Here is a 15,536-nt window from a genome sequence, read left to right as displayed (position 1 = left end):
GGCGCATACTTTGAATAAAATATTTGTTATCATTCTCTTGAAATAAATGTGTTTTTTTCTTGAAAAAATACCGGTTTCATATGTATACACCTGGTAATTGTTACCAGCTTTTCATAAATTGATTCTTAGTCACTTTTTAGGAAATGATCAAGAAATAATTTTCATTGCATAATTTTTAAATCTGACGTTTAAATCCCTTTGTTTTATACAAGTATTTTTACACAATTACTAAATTTTGAACAATTATTATTTGTTAAGAAATTGGAATTTTTCCTGTACATCTTAAAAAGTTAGTATTTTTGTGACTAATGACACAGTAAGTTAATGTTGAGAATAATAGTTTTTGCTTTAGGCATTTTTCAATTATTTAAACAACTTATACTTATTTCAATCTTTCTTTTCTTACAAATCATGAAAATTTAGTAATGAACGAAATTCAGATTATCCAAATTCTTTGGGTAAATTCTGGTAAGTTAGGGTTATTAATTGGTAATTTATGTCAAATTTATAAATTACCATTTTTTTTTAATTAACGTAAATTCAGAGTGTCTGAAAATTGTTAGGAATTTATAGTAAATTATGCTAATTTATTGGTAATTTACGGAAATTCAGATTCCAAAATTTTTTGTAAATTTATTAATTTTTGGAAACTTCTTTCTTCTAATATGAATTTAGGAAATTATGGTTGATTACGGAAATTTACAATTTTTGGAAAAATTTTTATATTAATGTGAATTTAGAAAATTTAAAACAAAAATGGAAATTTTAGAAATTTATGTTATCACATATTCATAACAAATTTTGAAAACTTAAGAAATTTTTGAAATTTAGTGAACGAAAATTACATTTTGTTGTTAACTTATGGTAAGTTATGGTAATTCATAATAAATTTATAAATTCAAAACAATGATTTAATTTTTTTAAATGTTGGAAATTTCAAAAGCTTTTTTTTCTTTCAATATGAATTGAAGAAATAATGTTAAATTACGGAAATTGTTATAATTTTGGCAATTCTATTTTCATGTTAATAAAAATTTTGGTTATTTTAGAAATTCATGGTATAAAAAGTTAAGAAAAATGTTAGAAAACATAAGAAATGTTTGAAATTTTAGAAACTTTATTTTTATTTTTATATGGGTTTTGGAAATGAAATATGAATTTTGGAAATTTAGGTTTCAATAAATTATTAAACATTTTGGAAACTAAACAAAATTCTAATACAAAGTTAGGAAGTTTTGGGTGTTTGCGAAAATGAACATTTTCGGAATTTAATGATAAATTTAGTAATTATTTTCTTGAAAATGTACGGAAATATGAAGTATCCAAATTTATTAGTAATTATTCGAAAATTATTCTTATTTATTGTTAATTTACAATTAAACCGAAAATTTCGAAAAACTTGGATTATTTTGAAGATTTTTTTCATTTTTAAACTTTAGTTTTATTTTAATCTGCACTTATGAAATTTTGGTCAAGTAAAGAAATTATTTTTTTTTTAAATTTATAGTAAATTTCAAAATTACCATTTTGAAAGAGTACGGAAATATAGTGTATCCCTTTTTTGGCAATTCATCGCAAATTATAGTAATTTACTGGCTATTTATGGTGAATTTATAAATAACCAAAAACTTCAAAACTTTTGAATTATTTTGACATTTTTTTCAATATTAATCTTTATTTTTATTTTAATAAGAATGTATGAAATTTCGGTCAAGTAAAGAAATTTAAATTTTTTGAAAATTAACATTAAATTTAAAAATTACGAAAAATTTGGCAAAATTTAAAAAGTATTTTTAAATTATGAAATTTTTTGAAATTGACGTAGTTAGTGCAATCTGTCAAACAATCTCTCAACGTGATCACCTGATTGCTTGGCGATCGCTGTTTCTAAGTCCAAAATGTGAACTCATAGGTGTATAATTTTCATTATTCACCTTTGACGTCACACTTTAGCATTTGTTATAAAAAAAGATTTTATCTACAATTATGAGATAACCCTCTTCTTTTTTGGTATTTTCATAGTGCCCAACTACAAAAATTGTGATCTGATAAAGATGCAATTCAGGTCTATATTTAAAGGTAATGAACGGTGACTCAGTAAAACCAGCAAATAATAAATTGATAAAATACCATTGATACCTGCCTTGTACTAGTTCATGGACCGGATCGTGGTCAGGTGTTACTGATCAGAGATAGCAGGTCGGGCTGGACAAAAAATGCGTCTTTGATCCATTGGCCCCGGCACGTGTGAAGTCAATTAGAATTGTCAGACTAGCAACGTGACCGGAACGAAATGAAAACCTCGATCTATGTAAAGTACGTCAATTAGAATCGCGTGACAGGTGATGTTGAACCTGATAAAAAATTGTCAAGGTTAAATAGGAAAAATAGCGTTTCAATTTAATGCGAACTTTTACAAAAATCAGATTCTCAACAAACTCAAAATACGCTTTAATCTGACCTTTGACGATCTTTGATCTCTGACCTACGGCTAATGATGCTTCATATTTCAAGTTTTATTTCTCACTTTTAACCTATAACTTCTAACCTTTGACACACGATATCTGATTTCAGCATTCATCTTTGACCCCTGATGTACAACATATCATTATTGAACTTTCACATTTGACTACTGATGTCCTCTCAACTCTCATAACTTAAAAAATTTGGATCTTTCATCGTTTACGTTTGACATTGACCTTTGACCTCTGTCCTATAGCTCATGACTTTTCATCTTTAAAGTTTGACTTCTCAACTTTGGCCTCTAATCCCTGATATTTGATAAGTGACGTCTGATTTCAGCATTTATCTTGACCTCTGATATTTTGCATCATCTTTGAACTTTCACATTTGACTCCTGACATATGGCCTCTAAACTTTGACCTTTGATCGCTCAGCTTTCTCGCTTGACCTTTGACATTTCACCAGCTATCCTTTACGTTTTACACTGCCCTTTGACCTCTTTCCTATGGCTAGTGACCTCTCACGTTGACCTCTGTCTTATGGCTAGTGACCTCTTATCTTTGAAGTTTTACTTCCCATCTTTGACCTCTAAACCTTAAAATTTGACATGCGATGTCTGATTTTAGCATTCATTGTTGACCATTGATATTTGAAATCACCTTTGAACTTTTACATTTGACTCCTGACGTATGATCTCTCACTTTTGACGTATCATCTTTTTCATATCGAAGTATAGCGGTTATTTGATCTTAATTTGGGTAATTGTTAAACAGATTTGATATAAGCAACGAAAAAAGAAACAAAACTGAATAAAATATTGTTTGAAGCATTTATTGCTTTTAATCTTAACTCTTTTTTTTCTCTTATTTTTTCCATCTTTTTATCTTCGCGTGTAAGTTTACACCATGACCAATGTCACTTATTACTACGTTCCACCTTATTATAGTAATTAAAAGTAATACGTTTTCCAACAATTACTATTCTCATAAGGCTTCAGACCGTTTAGTTGCTACATTGTCATATTTGCTTAATTATTATAATAGTCACGTTGCCATTAAATTACCTGTGATTGCTTATACCCATAATATAGCAGTAGTCTAATTTTCAACTTTTTCTTCGAGAGTTTCAAGATAATTCTTTAAATAGAAGAAAAGTTCTCATTTTATCTTTCATAAACAATTATTGTCTTATTTCATCTCTGATCGATTTACAAAAAAGTTATAGATTCTAGACGATAAATACGGATTTTGTTTTGCACATGGAGCTTAATATATAGTATTATAACATCGTTTTGTAATTTTATTTTTTAATCTCACTAATCCAATCGATATATATTTTTACCAAATTAAGTGCAAATGTTTCATTCATTAGATAAATAAATTTAACCAAATATGTAATACCATGGCATACATTATTAATTAAATTTGGAAATTTTTAAAAATAATCACATATTTTTAAATTTCAAAAATATTTATATTCAAATTTTGTATGCGAAAATATTTAATTTTATATCAAACAACAAAACTGATTTTTCTTTATTTTTTCAGAAGTACTGTTTATTTTTTTAAAGATTCTCACATTGATCAAATAAGGTCTTATATCGGTGATAAAACTGTCTAGAAATAATTTCCAGTGGGTGAGAATAATTTATGATAAATTGTTTATCAAATCATAAACAAATTTATAAGGAAAAGTTGTTTCTTAGAATTGATTAATTGAAATCCAGAGTTTTGGTACACAATGTGAGAGAAATTAATATTTATTATGATAAATTAATAATAGATACTTTTTTAATGGTTTAAATAATTTTTATAAACGAATTCACAGTTTGTATATGTATCAACGAAAAGACTTAATTTCTTTACGAAATCGATTAAGACTGTCTTTCCGTTGACTCTTTGCTATGAGATTTTGTTGCTTCTGAAAATTTTTTAAATAATTCAAAATTGTTATCAATTTGAAAAGTTTCATAGCAAAAAGTCATCGCAAATATATTCTTAGCTAATTCCGCAAAAAATTGAGCCTGTAAGTTGAAAAATAGCAAAACTCTGTATTTGTTTTTGAAAATTATTTAAAGAATCAATCATTCTTATGATTTGTTTATGTATCATAGCACAGGCCCATCAGGAAAACATTCTCAGATAATTCCGTAAACAAAAATAGAGCGTGTTCGATGCAAAAAAGTCACACTTTGAATTTGCTTAAGAATATGGGTTAAATAATTATTCTTTCTTATGCATTTTCATATTATAATAAGAAAAAGTCATGAGAAAAATATTTTTGGCTGATTTTGTTAAAAAATTAGGCACACTGAATGAAAAATATCCAAACCCTAACATTTGTTTCTGAAAAATGTTTGAATAATTAATAATTATTGTGAATTATCTTTTGATAATCGAATTATTTATAACGTTATAAAAAACTTTATTTAATTTTTTTTACCCACCTACTTCTGAAAAACAAAAAAAGTGTCTATTGTGTTGTTAAATAATTGAACAAATTTTTCATAAAAAATCCATCTTTTTTGGAAGAAAATTAATCTTCCTAATTGAAAATTTATCTGCAGGTTTAAAAGTTAAATAACGTCGTAGAAGATTTATTTTAATAGTTGATAATCCATCGTTCTGGTTGAAAATTGGTTAAAAATTAGACTATTTTGTTAGAAAATTAAAATATTTGTTTGAGAATTAAACCATTTATTCTAAAATTTAATTCTTTTTTCTAAATCTAAAAATTGAACTATTTCATTTTTGTTTGAAAATTGATACTTTTTACATTAAAGTTCAACTATTTGGTTGGAAATTTAACAGTTTGGTAGAAAATTTAAATATTTGATTGAAAGTTGTACTATTTTTTGAAAAATGGCTTTTGTTCATTTTCAGAGATGAGAAAAATTAAATTCACGGCAAAAACTTATTTTGAAGAATTCCAAAAAATTAGAAGCTTTTTAATAATTATTAAAGGTTTGAGGAGATTGAATTTTTTCAAGATTTCTGAGGAATTTTAAAATTGGTTAGCTCTTATTTTAAAATATTAATTTAAAAAATGTTGTTTTTCATTCTCTAGACACCTTGAGAAATTTTTAAACTGTCAAGAGAATGAAAAAAATGTTCTTAAGATTTGTGGGAAAATTTTTTATAATTATTTTGTAATGAATTCTGAGAGCAAATCGAAAAAGATTTCAAAAGAATTAAAATTATTTTCTAAATTTTTTAAAAAGAGTGTTAACGATTTTAAAGCAAAATTTTACCAGATGACATAATTTTAGAAATAATTTGAGCAAGCTTAAGAAATATTCGGAAGTTATCAAAGGATTCAAAAATAGATAAAACTTGTCAAGATTTTAAAAGACTTTTCTAAGGTTTCACGAAAATAAAAAATTTGCTTTTTAGATTCCTACGAAAAATTTAAATGATTTTTCATTTTGGAAAATTAATCTTAAGAGATTATTTAAAAATGTTTAAAAACATTAAAAAAGATTTATAAATTTTTCAAATAAGAATCTGAAAAATTTTAAGGTAATTTTTTTATTTTTCAGCATTAAAAAAAAGCTCAGGAAAAATTTGAAGAATTTTCAAAGATTAGAAGATTTAGAAGGTCTAAAAAGACTAAGAAAATAATTTTCTTAAAATTCATGTGAAAATTTTAATTCACTTTTTATTTCGAAAGATGAACTTTAAGCGAAAGTTAAAAAAGATTTTTAAACATTTCAAACGATTCCTAACCTTTAGAAAAATAGTGTAGAAAATTTTAAAGCAACATTTTTTTATTTGGTTAGATTTTATAAAAATAAATAAGAAATTGAGTAAATTCCAGAAATATTTAGAAGAATTGATGAGATTCAATTGAATATTTATCTTGAAAAGATAGTTAAAGATTTCAAAAAGAAAAAACTCCAAAAGTTTTAAAAGAATTTCGAAAGGTTGTGAGAGAATGAACAAAATTTATGTTTATTTCCTGAAAAAATTCAGAAGAATATAAGGGATTTTTTTACATTTTGAATAATTTTTCAAAATTTTAAGATAAATTAAAATCAGTTAAAAATATTTTTGGGAATTTCAGACGTTTTGAATAAAATAGAAATATTCAAAAGCTTGGAAACAGTTCCGAAAATTTATCAAATATTTTTTAATTCCTCCCAAACATCTAAACGTCCTCAATATCTTTCAAAAACACTAGAATTTTTCCTAATATTTTGTAAAATACTATAAAATAACAAAAATGTAAATAATAATAATACATTTTTTTTTGTTCTAAATATTTAGAATTTAATTTCAGCTCGAATTTTAAAGTGTTCAAAAACTTTAAAAAAATAAATAGTTGTTTGAAATTGTTATATTGAATTATTATTAATATTATTTTGTATTATTTATGGTGTTTCAAGAATTTTTAAATTATTGAATTTTCATTAATCCAGTAGAAAAAATATCGAAAAAGCATTCAGCGTTACATAAAAACATTATTTATTTCTAGAGAATACTTTATATTAAAAAACTATTTTTTATTTAGAAAACAAATATCATATTGTGAAACATAATATAAAAAGTATTAAGTAACAGAGATTATGGGGGGGGGGGGGGTGTAAAAGGTTACTTTTACCTTAACTAATTAACTTTTTCATATGAAAAAAGTTTACGAAGTCCAACAATAAAGTCAAAGAGCATAATCTAAAAATTGCAGTCGAGAATGTTTGTTTATTGTTATTCCTGGTTCAAGACCGCCTGAAAGATATTGCCATCTCATGAATCGATCATTCCGGAAATAGAATCCGCCTCTACTTGTACGTACAAAACAAGTTATTACTAATTACCTATTGAAGAACCTACATTTATCTACTAATTATGGTAATTTATCGTTCTTCAGAAAACTAAAATTTCGTTAATTATTATTCAGTTATTGACCATCGTTTTGATTAGATGTACTGCATTGAAAGGATTTCCTGCTTTATATAATAAGAAACTCATAATTTTTAATTCAGTACATTTGTAGCTATAGTTGTGTACGACTAAAAATCATTTCAACCGTTACGGAAGTTTCTTCATTTGGTAATTCTTTTTTAAGTTTTGTAAAACCAATTTTTCTTCACCTTCCAATTTTTTACTTCATAATTAAGGCCATGTGACGAGTGGGGCACGTGACCAGATTTCCACTTTGCCGACACTTTTCTTATTCCCTAACTTATTTTCACACTATGCACCACATAAAGTTGAAAATTTTGGATAATAAATTAATGAATAAGAAGCACGAAGAAAGGTGGGTCTGGTCCTAAATTTCACTTATTATGAAAAAATCAACAAAAGAAAATATTTAGAAAAAATTTTTTTTTATAATTATAAAAACTTAGGACCGGGTACGTCTTTCTTAGTGCTTCTTATTAAGTATACCAAATTTTCAACTCGATGTAACGTTTCGTGCAAAAATAAGGTAGGAAATAAAAAAGGATCGGTAATGTAGGAATCCGGTCACATGTCCCACTCAGCACATGGCCTCAATAAACATCGGTTATAATAAGTCAGATATGAATGAAATCTGATAAAGTTAACTAAATTAAAATGTATTTATGTATAATGTGATAATAATCAGCGAATAATTTTACTAGATTTGCATTTGAAACTGCATGTATCTTATGGAATATTTTTAGCTTCACATAACTACTGTATTTATAGAATAAAATTCCAACCAAAAACCTTGTATGTCACCTTCTGTGAGAGTATTTCTAGTAGTTGCTGAATTGATTGATCAAAACAATAAAATAATATCACTTTTGGCCTTTGCCCCCTATAGGTCCGTCAACTTTGACCTTTGAACTCTCTTCTTAAACTTTTAATCATCGGTTTCTGACTTATGACTCTTTACCTTTGTCTTTCAACTTCTAAACTCTGATCTCTCACCGTTTGTCTATCAACTTTAAATTTTGACCTTTTAACTACGAATTTGACTCCTGACCTTTGACCTCTGGATAGAGGGAAGAATAGAGAAGCAGGAGAATATACACAAAGAGGTATAGAAAGACGAAGAGAAAATAACTTTCACTACTGAAATTTCGACATTTGTCGTTTTGCTTCTAAACTCTTACTTCTGACCTATCACCTGTGACATTTCACCACTGATTTTTCATCTACGTCCTTTTACCTTTGGGGCACTTAGGAACAAGTTTTAATAAAGAAGTCATTTTTTACGAAAATGAGGAAATAATAGAAGAATTAATTTTTAAAAGAAGAAATGTACTAAATTGTCACCCAAATAGTTGAATTTTCAATCAAAAAAGATTTGTTTTCTATCAAAAGAGACGAATTTTTAACCAAGAAAGATGATTTTTCAACATAATAGTTGTATTTTTAACCAAAATGACCATTAATTTCAGACCAACAAGCTGCATTTACAACAGAATAGTTGAAATTTAAAGCCAAACAGACGAATTTTTTACCAAATAGTTGAATATTCATGTTACAAAGACGAATTTATATTAAAATTTTCAAATTGTCAATAAAAAAAAATAAACTTCAACTATAAACAGTTGAATTTTTAACCAAATTCTCAAGTCAAACAGAAAACATTTTGAGAAGACAGTTGAATTTTCAACCAAGAAATTTTGACTAAAAAAATATCATTCTTTAGTCTAAAAAGAGAAATTTTTTAAGAAAGTAGTTGAATTTTAAAACAAAAAGATGACTTTTTAACAAAATAGTTGTCAACCAAAACAAGATTTTAAGTCACTAATCTATTTTCTGATGTGGTCAGTGAATGTATTTCACCAGACTTCAGTAGTAAATCTTACAAACGCTGGCTTTTGCTACTCACTATGTTACCATGGTCAGTTATTGTTTTGTTGTTGACTCTTATTCCGCAAGCTCATGAAGTTTAAAACGTATTTCTCATAGGAAAAAAGACGTTTTTGTGGATTTTATATAGAATCGTCAATATTAGGTGAATCGAGTTGAAACTCAAAACTTATCTTTAAAATTAGCTACACAATGCGAATCAAATATTATTTTTTAAGCAGCACACCCATAAATAAAAATTCAAAATAAACAGTTGTTCTGACAATTTATTATTATTCATAACAATATTCTCTTAGAATAAGCTAGAAAGTTGCAGTTTTTTCTATAATTTCCCACTTTTTGATTAGTTAGAGGTAATATTTAATGCGTTTCAACAATTTTACTTGTTTAAACAAATTATTATTGTTAATGACTATTTTCTCATATAGTAATGGTAGAAGTTGCGGATTTAAACAAATGATTATTGTTTATAACTATCTTCTCTATATTAATTGTAGATATTTGCAGTTTTTTCTAAAAGTTAGCCAAGTTAACCAAAATAATTAAATTAAAAAATTCATTATAGTTCATAACTATATACTTCAAGCGTAATGCTAGAAAGTTATACTTTTTCTTAAAATCTTCTGTTTTACTTTGGCTTTTTAGTTTTGAACAAATAATAAATTATCATCAGCGAGAATTATTTTTCAAACACTATAGAATTTTTTTAAAGTGAATTATTTTTACTCTTTTGCTAATGTTTTGCAAATATTAATTCAAACAAAAAGGCCGTAGAAATAGTACATTTATGAATTATTTAAAATAAAATAAATATAGACAAGATATTGAATTCAAAAATAAAAACTTTAAACATCAAAGAGATGAATTTAAAAAGGATGAATTTTCAACAATAAAAAAATGCAATTAAACAGTTTCATTACCAACTAAATAGATTAACTTTTCAATATAAGAGATGAGTTTTTCAAAAAATTGTTAAAATAAAATAGTTAAGATTTTAAGACAAAAAGACGAATTTTCTTGACGATATTCGAATTTTTAACAAAAAAGTTACTTTTTAACCAAGAAATATGACTTTTTTATTACACAAAATTAATTTTTTATCTTACGGAATTTGTTTTTGTTGGTGAGGGTAAGGAAGTTTCTTTCACTTCCCCTCATACCCCTACCCACACTTCCCCTCCTCGACCTTTCCCTAACTTCCCCTACCCTCACTGCCCTCATTTTATCTCACCACCCCTCATTTTTCATCATTTCACCTCACTTATTCTCTCTCACTTTCACTCACTTCCCTTGTTCGTCCATAATTTCCTCACATCCCACGCATTACTCTCCCACTTCTCCCATCACCACCTCTCCTCACTTTCCCTACCCACAATCCCGGCATAAAATTTCTTCTCATTCCTCCATCCCCTCCCCTAATTTTCCCTTCCTACCCTCATTTTCCATCCTTTCACTTTCCCCCCACTTTCCTCACTTCCTCTTCCATCCCATCATTTACCCTCACTTTCCCACTCTCACTCCTTCTCCCATCACTTCCTCTTTCTTCTCCTCATATGAAAAAAGTACGAAGGACGAGCGAACGGACAGACGGACCGAAAAAAGACCGATACCATCCTAAAAGATGATATTTTAAGAAATTGGTTGAATTTTTGATAAGAAAGATGACATTTTTAACATTATAGATGCATTTTCCAAAAAAATTAATTTCTAGCCCAATACAAGCATTTTTTACCAAACGAGATGAATTCCGCATCAAAATAATGATATTAGCCTCTTCACTAAAAAATGAAGTCTTACCCAAAAATATAGTTGGATTTTCTTATTTGGTTTAAGTTCTAAATGTTATTTAAATTTGTAACCTTATTTCAACTTCTACCCCCCCCCCCCCTGTTACAAAAATAAGTCCCCCCCCATAGTAACGTAATTGATGGAAAGTACCGCCAGGTCATTTTTTCTTTTAGGCCTATATCGCTGCTAATAGCGGACTTCAATGTTAGACAGGAGTCTGAGGATTGAAGGTTGTGTGAAAATAAAAAAGTGAAAAAGGTGCTGCAGCCTTCACCTTCAATTGCATGGGAAATCAGGACAGAATTTCCGAACTGTCTATATAGTTTACTTGAATCGCGTATCTTATGGCGGCTGTAGAGCTACGTGGCCAAGAGCACGCGCTCGTGCGTATAATACCGTCTCAACTTCCATTAGCCTTTACTCCCACAAAATCGCAGAAAAGTGAATTTACGGTGAAGCGTGAAATCCGGAAATGTCATATTATTTTTAGGCATTGAGAAACGATGGGAAAAACACTCTTCCTTGGTCTGACCTAATTCCAGAGAAAAAAGCCTTTCTTAAACTATATCAAATATTCCGCATCTATACAGGTGATATGTTAAATTTAGTTCTTCACAATCAATTAAAACTTTTGTACATTATCATCCTAATAAGAAGGTATTGATTTTATGTAAAATTTCATTTTATCGGTTTTCATAAAATCTCCACGTTTTCAGACCTCCGGAGTCAGAAAAAAACGATTTTTACGATGGTGTCTGCCTGTTTGTCTAGTCTGTACGCTGTAGTCTGTATCGTGTAGGAACGATAATTTTCGAAAGATTGATCAGAATGGATTCTGCTTTGACACACTTTTTTTAAATCTAAAAAGAAAGAACAAGTTCCTAAACTAGCTATTTTGGATAAAAACTCAAAAAGTCAGCGCATTTTCAAAAAATTTTAAACCGTTTTTTCAAGATTAAAAAATTCTATGTACGATTATTAATATTACTCAGAAACTTGAACAGTTTATCCTTATGACTTTTTTTCGATAAAAAGGAAATTATCAGAGTCATAGCATTGGTAACCCCCCCCCCAACTAAAATGAAAATTTAAAGCCAAACAACGCATGATTTGAAAAAAAGTCAGGAGAAGAAAAACATTAAGGTTTGAAAGACATGAAAGATTATCATAACAATTTTTTTAATTTTGTCGAAAAGTTAAACATTCAAATTTTGATCGTACAAAAAATAATGAAAAATCCAAAAATGACATTTTACGGTCAAACTAAGCAAGATAAGAAAAATAAATGAATTAACTCAAATTAGGCGCCCTGAAAAGATGCAAAAATTTGTTATGAATGATTTTTTGATAGAACACGTAGTTTTTATTTTCATCGTAAAAATGACATTTTAAATAAAAAAATTAAATTTGTTTAAAAATGACACAAGGTATGAACTAAAATTAAAAGACAAAAGTTGTTCCCCGAAAAAAATCTATAAATTTGTTATAAATCATTTTTAGATAGGACGAGTAAATTTTTTCAAACGTAAAAAGTATGATTAAAAATGAAAATATTAAATTTTTGGAAAAATGACACAAGAGACGAAAAAAATGAAAAGACAACAGTTGGGTAATCAAAAGTATCTACAAGTTTTTTACAAAATCTGATTATAATAATTATTATCTAAAATAATATTTTTATAAAAGAGAAAACATAAAATAATTTTTTTTTAATAATTAAAATAATATCAGTGGCGTAATTACTGTAAAGTAAAACCATGCTTTGTTGGCGGTTTTGGTGGGGGAGGGAGGGGGGCTCGAAAATGTATCTCTTTTGGTAGAAATTTCATCTGTAGGCTTAAAAAACCAACTGTTTTTGTGAAAGTTAATTCTTCTTGGAATCAAAGTCTATTATTATAATTTTTAGTACGAATTCATCTTTTGTTTAGAATTTTTATTATTTATTTAAAAATTGACTTCTATGCTGAAAAATAATATTTTCAGGTTAAAAATTTAAGAGCTTTGTTGAGAATTTGCTTTTTGGGTTGAAAATACCACTTTTTGGTAGAAAATTCAATTATTTGGTTAAAAATTACCTTGCTTGATGAAAATTCAACTTTTTGGCAAAATTTTCATTCGGATTGGTTCGAAATGCAATTCTTTTGTCTCAAATAATTTTTTTGGTTAAAGATTAATAATTTTTGTTATAAATTCAAATCTTTTTTTGAAACTTAATTATTTTTTAAAAATTCAACTATTAAATTTAAAAAATCAATTATTTTGTTAAATATTAAACTGCTTTGTTAAGCATTCATCCCATTGCTTTCAGTCTCAACTATTTTTTTGTAAACACAACTGTTTAGTTGATAATTATTTTTCAGTTGAAATTTAACTATTGGGTTGAAAATTCATGTTAGAAGATTAAAAATTAAACTTTGTGGTTGAAAATTCGAATATTTTGTTTAGAAGTCAACTGCTTTGTTGAAAATTCGTTTATCTGAATTGCAGGTTCATATTTTTTTATTGAAAATTTATCCGTTTGTGAGAAAAGTTATTTGTTAAAAATTCATCTTTCTTGGTTGTGAATTAATTTTTGTAGGTGGAAAATTCAACTATGTGGTTAAAAATTCAAATATTTTATTAAAAATTCAACGGCTTCATAACAGCTATTAAACTGCTATCAAAAGGGGAGAAAAGTTCTTAGTTGAAAATCCATCTTTTTTCGTTAAAAATTAAACCATTTGGTTAAGAATTTAATTCTTTTGTTAAAACTTAGTTCAATTACATGAAAGTTTAATTTTAAAGAAAAAAAGCTTAAGTTTCTATTTAGTTGTAAATGCAATTGTTTCGTTAATAATTAATTTTGTTGTTGTTGAAATTCAACTATTGGGTAGAAAATTCATCTTTGTAGTTCGAAAATCTAACTATATGGTTGAAAATGTTACTATTTGATCAACAATTCAACTGCTTTCTTGAAAATTCCACTAGTTGAATTGAAAGCTCTTTTTTTTAATGAAAATTTATCTGTTTGTGAGAACATTCTTTCCTTGAAAATTCATGAAAGTAAGCTGTTTTCTTGAAAATTCGTCTAAGTAGATTGAAAGTTAATCTTTTTTGGATTGAAAATATATTTGTTTGATAGAGAAGCTCTTCTTTAAAAATTCAACTGTGTTTTTTTTAAATTCGTCTAATCTGAACTAAAAGATCATGTTTTTTGGATTGAAAATTTATCTACTAGGTAGAAAAATTCAATTATTTTGTTGAAAATTCGTCCCTTACTATTTAGTTGTAAATGCATTTGTTTAGTTAATAATTAATTTTGTTGTTGCTTACATTCAACTATTCGGTAAAAAATGTATCTTTCTTGTTTAAAAATTCATCTCGTAGGTCAAAAATTTAACTATATGGTGGAGAGTTCAACTTTTCCATGAAAAATTCAACTACTTTCTTGAAAAATCGTCTATTGGGATTGAAAGTTCATCTTTTTTTTTATGAAAATTTATTTGTCTGTAAGAAAATTTTTTGGTTAAAAATTCATCTTTTTTGGTTCAAAAGTCAACTTTTTAATAAAAATTCAACTGCTTTCTTGAAGATTCGTCTGTTTGGTTTGAAATTTCATCTTTTTTTAGTGAAAATTTATCAATTTGTGAGAAAAATGTATCTTTTTCCGTTGAAAAATCAACGTTTTTATTAAAAATTCCACTGCTTTCTTGAAAATTCGTCTACTTAGATTGTAAGTTCATCTTTCTTGGATAGCAAATTTTTCGGTTTGGGAAACAAGTTATTCGTAAAAAATCATCTGCCTTGGTTAAAAATTCGACTGCTTTCTTGAAAATTCGACTATTTAGATTAAAATTTTTATCTTTTTTGGATTGAAACTTTCTCTGTTTTGCAGAAAAGTCTATTGTTAAAAATTCATCTATTTTGTTTCAAAATTCAACTTTTTTTATTAAAATTCATCTGCTTTCTTGAAAATTCGTCTATTAATTTTAATGAAAAAAATTGTCATTTTCTATTCAGTTGTAAATGCAACTGTTTGGTTAATAATTAATTTTGTTGTTCTTGAAATTCAACTATGTGGTTAAAAATTCAACTATTTTATTAAAAATTCACCTGCTTTTTTGAACATTTATCTACTAGGACTCAAAGTTTATCTTTTTTGGATGGGAAATTGATCTATTCGAGAGAAAAGTTCTTGATTGAAAATTCATCTTCCTTGGTAAAAAATTCAACTAGTTGGTTAAAAAATCAATTATTTTGATAAAAACTTGTCCCATTACTTGAAGTTTTAAGTTCAAAGAAAGAAAGACTAAGTTTGTGCTTAGTTGTAAATAGAACTGTTTGGTTAATCATTAATTTTGTTTTTGTTGAAATTTAACTATTGGCTTGAAAATTTATCTTCCTATGGTCCTATGGTCCTATTGTCCTATGTATCTTTTTGAAATATCACATATAGTTTTAAATAATACAGTAGTTATAATAATTAATAACAATACAATATCAGTCGTTAGGCGAAAAAAACGG

The sequence above is a fragment of the Belonocnema kinseyi genome, chromosome 7 (genome assembly GCF_010883055.1).
Source record: "Belonocnema kinseyi isolate 2016_QV_RU_SX_M_011 chromosome 7, B_treatae_v1, whole genome shotgun sequence".
NCBI lineage: Eukaryota > Metazoa > Arthropoda > Insecta > Hymenoptera > Cynipidae > Belonocnema > Belonocnema kinseyi.
Note: the sequence above shows the minus strand (reverse complement) of the source record.